The sequence below is a fragment of the Alosa sapidissima genome, chromosome 4 (assembly GCF_018492685.1).
Source record: "Alosa sapidissima isolate fAloSap1 chromosome 4, fAloSap1.pri, whole genome shotgun sequence".
Taxonomy (NCBI): Eukaryota; Metazoa; Chordata; class Actinopteri; order Clupeiformes; family Clupeidae; genus Alosa; species Alosa sapidissima.
Window position 1 is genome coordinate 33,080,482 of NC_055960.1, and position 12,500 is coordinate 33,092,981.

Consider the following 12,500-nt stretch of genomic DNA (forward strand, 5'->3'; position numbering starts at 1 on the left):
CTCTTCGGAGCCATTTGGCTTCCCAACCGTGCGCGTGGCAGTGGGGCTAGTGCTGCGCTTCAAGCTGCTAGGGTGTGTTGGAGCAGAACAGATCATGGCGGACAAGAGGGCTGTGTGAGTTTGTGTGTGTCTATGTCTATGTGTGTATCTGTGTGTTTGTGTGTGTGCTTATATGTGCATTTATATGCTCAGATGGTTGCTGTGTGCATTCAGGCCTTGGGGCTTTGGCTGGCATCGCTCTGCGCTTCCGTATTCAAACATGACTTTCCTTCTTGCTGCCACAGGAAACTCATGGGATCCTGGGACATTTGCAAGGGGTAAATGTCACATTTCAATGCCATTGATCAAATTCCTGGTGTTAATGTCACACTGAAAGTGAGAGATGGCGGACAGGGGAGGGGAGGTGTGCCACGGCTCAAAAAGTTAAAAATAACCTACCCAATCAAAAGTTCAGAATCACAGATATAGACTACATCAAATATTGCCAATTACAGTATGTTATTGTGTTATAATCAACTTTGTGACCAATTGATCACCAACAAACAAACAGCACAGCACTGTTCGGTGTAGTTTGTGTTCCCATATAATAGATACAGTTTTATTAAATGTTGTTGAGTGTTGAGAAGGATCTTTGCAGGCTCTGAAACTGTTACATAGCATGTTGATATGGTATGATATGGTTGATATGGAAGTGGCACTGGACAGTGATTACAGGGATGATGGGCTACTTGATAGACTGCAACACAGTGTGATTGGTAGAAGTCTAACACTTTACTTGAAGCATGCATCATAACAAAGGTAGACTTATAGACATGCTATAAACATGTCATAACAAGAATAGCTGTTTTCTCACATTTGACACCCATACTCTGTACTGTAGGCAAATCACAAAAAAGAAAAAAATAACCATTAAGAGGTCAAGTTTATATGGCTGATCAAAATGCATTCTTCAATACAGGGAACAAGCAGTCATGGCTTTATAGCAACATAACAACTGTCAATTGCACATTCATGGCCTTATGGTCATCTTCACTGACCCCAATTACATCGGCATGTAACTTAGGCATCATAATTGATGACCGGCTAAACTTTTCCGAGCATGTAGCCTCAATTATAAAAATAATATTCTTACAACATTAGAAAAATCAGACCTTATCTGACACAAGATGCCACACAATTTCTTGACTATGGACTATTGCAATTCATTGTTAGCTGGCCTGCCTGCTTATGTAGTGAGACCATTAGAGTTAATTCAGAATGCTGCTGCATGCCTGGTCTTCAATCAGCCAAAGAGGACACATGTAACTCCTCTCTTAGTTACTCTGCATTGGTGTCCTAGCAGCCAGAATTAAATTCAAATCCCTCACTCTGGCCTATAGGACACTGACTGGATCTGATCCCTGCTATTTTATTTCCATGATCCAGCTCTACATCCCCAACCGCCCACTGCAGTCCTGTGGTCAAACTAATCCCATTAAAGACCATTTAGGTGTAAGATTGCAGCTCTATTCATCCTACACAAAATGTCAAGTAACCCATTTCTCTGTAGTTGAAGTTAGGGCTGGGCAATATGTGAAAAAAATAATATCTCAATATTTTTAGTCTATTTCACGATATACGATATATACTCGATATTTTGAAATTTACTCTAAAACTATTCTCACTTTCACGTTGTGATGTTTGAAATCATACCAGTACGATGCAGTAGGCTAGGCTAAATCATACCAGTCCAATCCCTTCAAATAATATCTGTATTAAAACATTACTGGTTATTCGCACACAACATTTTTTTTTCACACTGTTACTGAGAGGGGGGAAAGAAGGTAAGTGGAGCGAGATACAGTAGGGACACGAAACGTCAAAGCAAGTGTTGCCGCTTAAACAAATTATTATGTGAAATACTTGATATTTGCAATGTAACACTTGCATTAAAACATTATTGATTATTCACAAGATGCACATTTTTTTTCACATTGTTACTGAGGGGGGGGGGGGGGGGGGTGTGTAAGTGGAGAGAGATAGGGACACGAAACGGCAAAGCAAGTGTTGCTTAAAAAAATGATGACGGTGAAATACTCAATATTTGCAATATAACACTTTATATAACACGTACAGCAAACTGCGCTATATAGAGTATATTCGGTATATCGCCCAACCCTAGTTGAAGTCCATTCTTATACCATTACCACACACACACACACACACACAGAAAGCAGGAGATGCCACCCCCAACAATGATCCATCCAACCAGTTAGTATTAACAGAGATAAGAATATTTACAAAACCCTTTAACCTTCCCCTGACCTAGGCCATGTTTGTGTTGATATCTCCCCTGGGGTCAACACCATCAGATACCTTAGAACAAACATACTTCTCACTACTGTATCTAAAGATTTACACAGAGGGAGGCTTCAGAAAACACAGGAGGTATCTCAATATACTCAGTCAAAGGAAGGTTGCCTGTTATTCTCACAGCACATGTGCAGGTTAAACTAAAACATTTCATTCAATGAGAAGCTTATAATGCTTTGTTATATCTTTTATATATTATATTTATATATTATATAAAATGTATATCGAATCCTCTGATGAGCATCTGTTGTCGTCTAGCCATAAATGCTAGGAGGTCAAATTCTCTTTTCCAATTCCAATTCTCTTTTTCAAAGACTCATTTCCACAGTGGTTCCACATTGTTGGAATGAGTTGCTTAGTGTTCTGAGCTCCTGCAATAGCTTTGGATCTATCAAGAGGGGTATAAAGCTGTATCTGTTCAGTTTACACATACATAATTAATTCTTGGTGATATGGTTTGTATATTTATGGTATTTGTTTATTTTCATAATTGATATTTGACATTGTATTGACATTATTGTTATTATTGCTACAACCCCAAATCAGAAAAAGTCAGGACATTGTGTAAAATGCAAATAAAAATAGAATGTGACAAATCTCATATACCCATATCTAGCTGTAAAAAGGACATAGACAACATTTATGGTCACATGCATATAGTTACTGGAAGTAAGAAATGCAGTGAAATTATGTCTGGTGTCAGCCTATTTGTGCATTTATGGGGGGGGCGGGGATTCTGTATCGACTCTAAATACAATTTCTTCTTTTGCATGGTAAAGTTTACACTAGCATTTGTGAGTATCAAACTGTGCTCATAGACAATGGTTATCAGAGGTTTACCTGAGCCTATATAACGACTTTCATTACAGAAACAGGTCTGGTTTCAATGCAGTGCTATCTGAGGTCCAAAAGACCATGGCCATCCAATATTGTTTTCCATCTTTGTCCTTTGTTTGCAAAGATTTCTCTGGATATTTTAATGATATTATGTACTGTAGTAGATGATGAACTCCCCAAATACTTCGCAATTTCATGTTAAGAAGAATTACAATTATATTGTTTCATCATTTGTCCACACAGGTTTACACAGAGTGATGAATACCCCTACACCTTTACTTCTAAGAGACCCTGCCTCTTTGGGATGTTCTGTTTCATACCCAATCATGTTGCCAGTTTCCCTAAAAATAGTTGTAAAATATTCCTCCTTTTGTTTTCTTTTTCATTACACTAACTTCATTATAGGGACACCAGGCAACGTTTTTGTGTTAATTACTCATCTTCGTAAGTAGGTATATGGTTAAATGACTCATTACAGGGCGAATGAAGACTCTCTCATCCGCCCCTACTGCCTGTAGGAAGAATATCCCGCTTGCAAGTTCAGTGTATCGTACCCGCCGACCGAAGCAGTTTCAGTTTCCATCCTGCATTCACAGCACAGGCAGGCTAACGAAACGCTAGAGATTGTTGCAAACGTGTGTATAATGGCAGAGCCGGCGAAGAAGCAGCGAAAACCCTTGACGGAAGATGCTAAGAAAAGGAAAAGCTTCAGACCGAGCGATGGGGAGTTTCGTAGAGAAAAACGCATCAGGCTTGCCTGGTGTCCCTTTAACGTGTTGTTATCAAATTCAAAATGAACATATATTTTCCATGAAATAGTCATTTATGCCATTTTCAGCATTTTTTTATGTTGTCTGTGTCCTTTTTGCAGCTATGAGTTTACATGATTTGCAGATTATCACATTATGTTTTTATTTGCATTTTGCATAAACGTCCCAACTTACAATATACAATAACCATGTAGTGTGTATCAGTCTGTAGATTTGGCATATGTTGGCACCTTGTAAAAGTGTGTGTGTGTGTGTGAGCGAGAGAGAGAGAGAGATCTGGCGGTAGATGATAGAAGTCTGGCAGGTGTGGTCATGAAGGTGTAAATTAAACAAGGTCTAGACCTCACATGTGAAAATGAACTCCAAGTGTTCCTCATATGGTGCTTACCATCTTTCTCCTCCCGCAGGGCCATCTTGCCCAGGGCCCTGACATTGTGCACCCCACTTTGTGCCCTGTAGGTCTCAGAAGAATTTCTCTTTGTTGTCTTCACCACATACACAGAAAATGCCAAATGTTAGATTATTAGAGAGACAGATGCCAGTTAGTTGATGTTAGTTTGAGAAAAGTTAGTTATTAAATGACCTCATTATCACACACCGGGTATATGGATACGGTGTACTGTACATGTACTGTGCTTTATTCATTCCCAAAGGGATACAGTGTTCAGAGCAGCCATACAAACACAGCATTCACATACACATACTATGCATGCATACATAAATTATTCTAAAAATATTATTCCTCTCTCTCTGGTCGGGGGGGAGTCATTATAAAGTGCGAGAGAGATAGAGAATGAGAGAGATAGAGAGAGAGATGCAATGTGTCCAATTTCATTTAGCCCTGTTTGAGAGTACCCAGTGATCTCTGTCCTTGGGAGATTGCACATGGGACAGCTATTTCATCAGTAGTAATGCTATGGTGGTAATGCTGATGAACACCTTTTGAAGTCTGCACAGCTATGGATTTCACCCAATTCACCCATGTCACTGCACTCTCCAATATTGGTCACCAATAGGGCAAACAAATTGGCTGCTGTTAACTACCAAGTGAAGCTTGTGTGTACTTGATTTCATGCTTATACTTTTTCATAATTAATAGATGTTGTTGGCTCCAGTGAGCTATGGTTTTACATACAGCTTTCTTGCATACATTTCCACAATCCTTATAAATCTTTAAAAAAAACTTTAATAAATTATTTACATTATTTATTTATTTATATATATATATATATATATGTTCTATTGCTTCAAGAGTATCTGTATGTTATGTCAGCATGTGTCTATCTGTCTCAGAACACAACTGAATACAGTATTATGTGCATTGTACATCTATAGAGATTGGTAACATGGGGCATGAGTGGTTGCCTTGATGCACTCATTGTCTGTGTGAGCCATACTCTTCAAACAAGCCTTTGCTGTCGAAGCTTACGGTGACGGCACTCTTCCAGTCTTCTGTGAACTGTGTCCTAATCTCCAGAATATCAAAGGATCTTATCTCCATGCAAACCCACCCAGACCGTGTTACCTAGGCAACAGGCAGAAACCTCCTGAATCGGTGATGTAATTACGCTAGCATAGTTTTGCATGTTTAAAAGTGGCCAATCCCCAAGGCCAATGTGGTCAAGTCCTTATACCTTGTATGAGCCTATGAGTCTATGAAAGCGTGTGAATTTGCCTGCATAAATGGGAGTCACATTTAATGATGAATAAGCCTACCAAAAGTACGTTTTTTCAACCTTTTTGAGTAGGGAGTACAGTATATTGCACAGCAGGTGTGTTTTTCCTCTGTGCCTTACTGCTGGTGTGGTGGTTGGAATCCTCTCAGGGCTGATCTCTTCACTGCCTGGTCGTGCGCTTCAAGGAATGTGGGGGCGTGATCGGGGCAGGATGGATCGGGAATCCCCCCCCCCTTTGTTGGGCTTTGATGAAACCAAGCTGTTAGTCGGGGGCTTGTTAAGTCTCGAGTGAAGCCGGGGCGAGCAAGTCAGCGTGCCCCTACATCATGCCTGGCTCCCTTGATGAGGCTCCAGCAGTAACTAATGCACGGAAAGTAGCAGCCATCTTGTCCGTATGGCATTAACACAGGAGTCGTGCAGCGCCTTAGGGCGGGTGCCAGTGTGAGAGTGGGCAATTGGGAGAAGCCTGATGCTTCGATCATTTTCATAAAATGTTACTCTGAAGAAGAACAATGGTGGGATGGGATGACTCGCTTTTTTGTGTTTCATGAAAGACGACCTCCCCCCCACACACACACACACATTTTGGATGTCCTTCACTTGGACACTGATATACTTACTCTAAGTATACTCTAGCTGCATCCACAGTCTCAAGGGACACTGGCAGCCACTGTTCTGCTTTGAGTCTCCTAGCTGGAGATTTGATGGGGATTTGATGCTAACTCCCAAGGGAAAGCTTAAGTCCATCAGTTTATTTCCACATGAAAAATGGAGATGTCATTCATTAACCTGACGAACGAGGTCTTCTCCTCCGGGCTCTGCCAAAAGTAGCAACAGCATGGCCTTTGTCCTTGACACCCCTCCCCTTACCTGTCACCGACCCATCATCCAAAGCTCAACCGGACCAATCGCAGCGCTCCACTGGCTGACAGAATAGCAATACCATTTCCCTATGATAAAACCCAATTTAACAATCAACAACCAAAAAGCATGCAGGAGCATGAATGGCTCATAGGGAGTCTGACAAAGCCATTCTCCTGCGTTATTAACAGCTAGCCAAGTGTGAAGTGGAGAAGTCCAAACGCTCGCTGGGGGATTTGAGAAGCTCCTGGCAACCCCTCCCTGGCACCCTTTTAGCGTAAAAGAAACAAATCGGGGTAGATATAAAGCCCTCCCGGGCCCTCCCTGTCCATCTTGGCTTTTTAGCTTCCAAGCAGGCCCCCTGACCAGAGCATTCACTGGATGAGCAATCTGCCAAAAGGGGAGGTAGGTGGCCATGAAATGGCTCCTGTGAAAAGATGGCACAGGGCTTTGTTGACCAGCCACTCACTGTGAGCTTTACTATGAGGTACCTGCTGCTTTATTGTCCACAGTTCACAAATGTTTAAAACAACACCAAAGAGTTTTTTTGTACCTTAAAATAATGTGTCCAAAATCGTTTCAGTGGTTCATCAACTCGTAACAGGCAGAAAGGCACTTCTGCATTCGCTTCGCGGCCCTCTATCGGCTATAACCGCACTAAGTAAGTTTGCCAGATCGGGTAGTGGATCTGTAGTTCGATGGAATGAGACATAAGAAACTACAAATTTTACTTGCATCTGATGTCGCAATACATCGTACTTTCATAAACTCATGCAACATATTCTACCTTGTCTGTGGACATCCTTATTTGCAAAGCCGGTGATAAACAAATAGCGTGCGTGCGACAGAGGAAAAGTTCTTTGGTGTTGCTTTAATGTAAAAAGGCTCAACTCAACTGGTTAGGGACTAGTGACTCCACAAGGGGCCACTCCATCAACTCTGATCTCAAGTTAGAACATTACTCCTTTTACTCTCAGTGGTTTTAACAGAAGAAGAGAAAAGCAAACCAATGTCTGTAGAGACAGGTCCATCTCTGTAGGAATACTTTCTGTGTTGTCTGTGTTAATGTCTAAACATGGCCTCTAAGATGGGCCATTTTTGAGGGTGTAAAAAATATGAAAATCAAGGGTGAAAAAGTAACATTGGAATGTTAGAAACATATTTTAAAGGTCTTAGTTTTGGGATATAAACACTATGTAGATACACTTTAAGAAAAATATGAGACTTCAAATTCATTTAGATGGAATTAAGAACAATTAAACACAACTGTTGTTCCTACTAGCCATCCATGGTATGTCAAATGTACTGGAGTGCTATCGATCAGCTCTAAACAACCCCTGAACATTTTATGTCATAAACATGTTAGCATGCCACAAACAATATTTCCAAAAAATGTCAGTGAGAAGTTAAGACCAAATCTCAGTAATGCTTATTGCTTATATAAAACATCTTGTTTCATATGACACTTTCTGTGTTGAAATGGTATAACACATTATGACAGCTGCTTATGAATGTAATACTGGAGAGATGTCCCAACGTTAAAATACTAGACAGGTTGGAGGCAAAGAAGTCAACAAACTCCACAGGATGTCTAATATGACCACAGCAGTTGTCAAGGTTGATTGATCTGGTCACAAGTGCTAAATGGTTTTATTTTGCTGACCTACTTCAGCTGCCCAGCCTTGTGTTTCTGCTGTGTACAATCACAACCCTGCCAATTAAGGTATCATTAACATCAACGAGGCCGGACACCTGGCCACTGAAATGGGCTTTTTGAGGTACACAAAAACCAACCAAACAAACAAATAAATAAATACAAATCTTCAATTCTCTCTCCATGCTGGTTAAGTGCCCATTAGGCCAGAGTGTCCCTCTACGGGGTCTAAAAGTATAAAGAGGGAGAAGGAGAAGCTGTGTAAAGAGTGTTCTTTGGCTGTAAATACATGCTTTAGAGTAGTGGGGCAGGAGGTGGATCAGAGAGGGGAAGTGTGGGTGTGGGTGTGTGGTTTCGTGTGTGTGTGTGTGTGGTTCCGTGCATGTGTGCGTGCCTGCGTGCATACACATGTGTGTGCGCGCTAGCTGCTGGGGTTGATGGCAGTTTAGTTAGCCTGTCTCCTGCTCTTCTGGTCCACCCTCAAACAGCTGAGATTACAGTCATTACGGACGGGCCAGGAAGGAGGCCAGTGGCATGGAGACTGAAATTAGAACCTCTGCCTTAGAGCATACTTTTATCACACTAACTTTTTGCCTTTGCTTCCTCCAGTGTATTTGTGATTTTGAAAATAAGCAGACAACCCGTTCATTAATGCTGACATAAAGCATGTTAGCTACAGCATGAGTGGAGTGTAAAACTGACTGCCTGGGTCGCCGGCGTACAGTGCAGGTGCCACTAACCAACATTTTAAGGAATGGGATGCCACATTCAATTCTTACTACCGGTATGCTTAAATGCAGTGATAGATAGAACATGACCCAACATGCCTTTTAAATAATACCTACTCATGGACTTATTATTATTTAGACTGCACAAGGAAAAATACAAGGAAGACAGGAGAAACGGTTTATCCTGAAGAGAGTTCGGAGAGGAGAGACAGGGCAGGGGATGAAGAGGGTACTGGGTGAACGAGTGAGCCAGATAGCAGCCAGGTGCTGTAAATGCTGTACATACAGTATTTTCGCTCGAGGGTGTTTTAAGCCTCCATGGTCGACTTCAAGCCAGCGCTGTGACCGTCGACTTCAAGGCACCTAACCCTGACCCTATCCCTTGTCTAACCCTAGTGCCTTAGATACTTTATTGATCCCCAGGGGAAATTCAAGATTCATGCAGCGCTACCTGGAAGACGACGTTTGGGGGCTTAAAACACCATTAAAGCATATTATCAGGGCTTAATTTGTAGGGGAGTTGGAGAAGTCTCTGCTCCTGGGACTTTTGAGCTCCCCCACCTGCCCTGTAGCAATTTGATTGGGTATGAATGGTTCCGTACATGCTATGAAACAGTGTGCAGATACTGTAGGCCATGCCTTCAATTAATCATTGATGTAGCTTCTAGTCTAGGTGAAACGTTTTTGGTGTGCAAATTGACCAAGATCAGTAGCTCTGGTGTGTGTTTGTGTGTATGAGTATGTGTGTATGCTTGTGTATTTGTGTTTTCATCGTGTGTATCTTCATCAGGCAGGTGGATCTATTTCTGTGTGTGTGTGTGTGTGTGTTTGTTTTCGTTTTCATGAATGTCTGCATTCTTCAGTGTTTGTGTGTGTGCACACATATGAGGGTGTGTGTGTGTGTGTGTGTGTGTGTGTGTGTGTGTGTGTGTGTGTGTGTGTGTGTGTGTGTGTACGTGTGTACGCGTGTACGCGTGTGTACGCAACATGTGGACCTAGAGCTTCATGTCAGCATGGGGTAAGAGGGTGTATGGGAGAGGAAGCTTGTCTGGCTCTTGCCCATGAGAACCTGTGCTGGAGGGGGTAGCAGCTGTGCCCCCAGTGACCTGCAGTGTGACTGGAGTTGGACATATCATTCCTGTGTGTGTGTGTGTATGTGTGAGGGGAGAAAAAGAAATTGGTTGGATGGTAGCGTGGGTTATATGTTAATGAGAACAAATCAGCTCTAGATAATTGGTCTGCTGTATTTGATATTTGATCTGTGCTTGATTGATCTGCTCTTGCTTTCTTTGACTGCAGTGTGTGTGTGTGTGTGTGTGTGATTATTGAATGGGAAGATGTTGTGGTGTGTGTGTGTGTGTGTGTATTGAATGGGAAGATGTGTGTGTGTGTGTGTGTGTGTGATTATTGAATGGGAAGATGTTGTGGTGTGTGTGTGTGTGTGTGTATTGAATGGGAAGATGTGTGTGTGTGTGTGTGTGTGTGATTATTGAATGGGAAGATGTTGTGGTGTGTGTGTGTGTGTGTGTGTGTGTGTGTGTGTATATAATAGGCCTTATATCTGTGTCTAATTTGTCCTTGTGTGAGCCGCGAGCCTACCGCTGATCCCCTGTTTCCATCCTCCTCATTAACCCACAGTTATTTTCAGCAGTCACCTCTCCATCACAGCCCTCGCAAGGGTCCCGTCTCCAGACGCCTGCACGGGCACCGCAGAGAGATTCCTATAAATGTTATAGGCGACGGTTCTAGATAGGAGCCATCCGGCAGTGTTGGGGGATGTTGATGGAACCTACCAAGAACATGGATCCGGTTAGAAGAGGAGACAGAAGTGCTGATAACATGCGTATCACACGCTAATGTGCCTTTGTTGTTAAGCCTCTTCTTGTGTGCACGTGCATACCATACATTAAACTCTGGGTGACCCTGTTCTCACACGCTCGGAGGCGAGAACTCTGGAACGCCCAACGCGGGGTTCTCGTCATGTAGGCTAAAACTCCACATCCGCCCTTGGCATACGCTCACAAACATATACATGGCGTGTATAAACATATACACACTTTTCTTCACTTGCACACACACACACACACACACTCACAGAGAGAGAGAGAGAGAGAGAGACTTGCCTACTCTCTGTCCCTCTCTTGCACACATGGAGATAAACACACACACACACACACACATATACACATACATTCCCACTCTCTCTCCCTCTCTTACACACATGCACACTTACACAACACAAATGTGGTATGCTATCCTGTATCTTTTGCCCTGCCTATCACTGGTGAGTCAGACCACAGTGATTAGGGCCACAATTAAGCAAGTAATGATGGCTAACAATGTCAATAATTACCAGACCAGGCAGCAGCCTTATCATCATCATTAAAGGATGAGTACTCGGCAGTCTCAGTCCTGCAAAAAGCATTATGCACCACCTGACTCTAGGGGCCCTAATTTTAAAGAAGTTTAAAATGTCAAACGTTTTTTTCATTGCTGGGCAAATATACATATCATGTGTTTGACATGAGACTTTTTCTGTCTTTTAAGTTAGGGGCCTTATAGTAGGTGTTTTTACACACTGACAAACTAGACACTTCCCCACCACCCTGCACCGCTCCAAGGTGCTGTGGTCAGGTGACTGTTTCATGGCCAATCATAAGCTGCGTTATCGTTTTAGAAGGAACATTTCAGCTCCAAACAATGCTATGATCAGGGCAGTGGCATCAGCTCCAAACAATGCTATGATCAGGGCAGTGGCATCAGCTCCAAACAATGCTATGATCAGGGCAGTGGCATCAGCTCCAAACAATGCTATGATCAGGGCAGCGGCATCAGTGGAAAGCTGGTAGTGCTTGAGGAGTATGAATATGAGAGTCATGGAGGAACGGATAAGCAAGTGAATGAGGCAAAGCAGAGCCCTGTGGTATTTGTGACCTGGCATGTGTAGCGTGTGCCCCGGCTCTGGTGGTATGGACAGTGTTTCTGCAGGCGTGTGGGTGTGTGTGTGTGTGTGTGTGTGTGTGTACGTACAGGGGTTTGTTGTTGAGTTGTGGTCTTCAGGGTTGCGTGATGTGGGTTTGACCAGTAGAAAGGCTGACTATGCCCCCCAGTTATGAGCAGATATGATGGGCACCCTTGCTGTCACTCTGTTGTGATTACTGTTTACTAGATTAGAGCCATGCTCCTCTGTCACACACTCTCGCCATCTCTCTCTCTCTCTCTCTCTCTCTCTCTCTCTCTCTCTCTCACTTTGTTTTATTTCTCTCACTCACTTTCTTCTCTTTCTCTCTCCATCTCTCTCTCAGGTTTCATTTAGGTATACAATGAATACAATGTTTGTCTTTTTGTTCATTAACCCTTAAAAGGTGTACCGTCACACCGGTGTGACGGGAATGTTGAGAAATGAACATTCTAAAGAATATCTGGGTTCATTGAATTCAACATAGAATTTTAGAACCTTCAATTGTTGCGGAACTTAGAATGTTCAAAAACCTCCACCTTTAAGGGTTCATTTTCCCTTTTTATTTCATTGCCTCTTCAACATCATTAGCATCAAGCGGTGATGGCACCTGATTGGAAAGAGAGACATGAAGCAGCAGTTAAAAGATGAAATGTGGTCTGT

General features: G+C 42.4%; 1 protein-coding gene across 1 annotated transcript in view; it reads left to right on the forward strand.

The window, feature by feature from the left end:
- LOC121707587 (testis-expressed protein 264 homolog) overlaps positions 1-12,500 on the forward strand; it is a 52,397-nt gene that overhangs the window by 15,449 nt on the left and 24,448 nt on the right. The window lies entirely within an intron of this gene.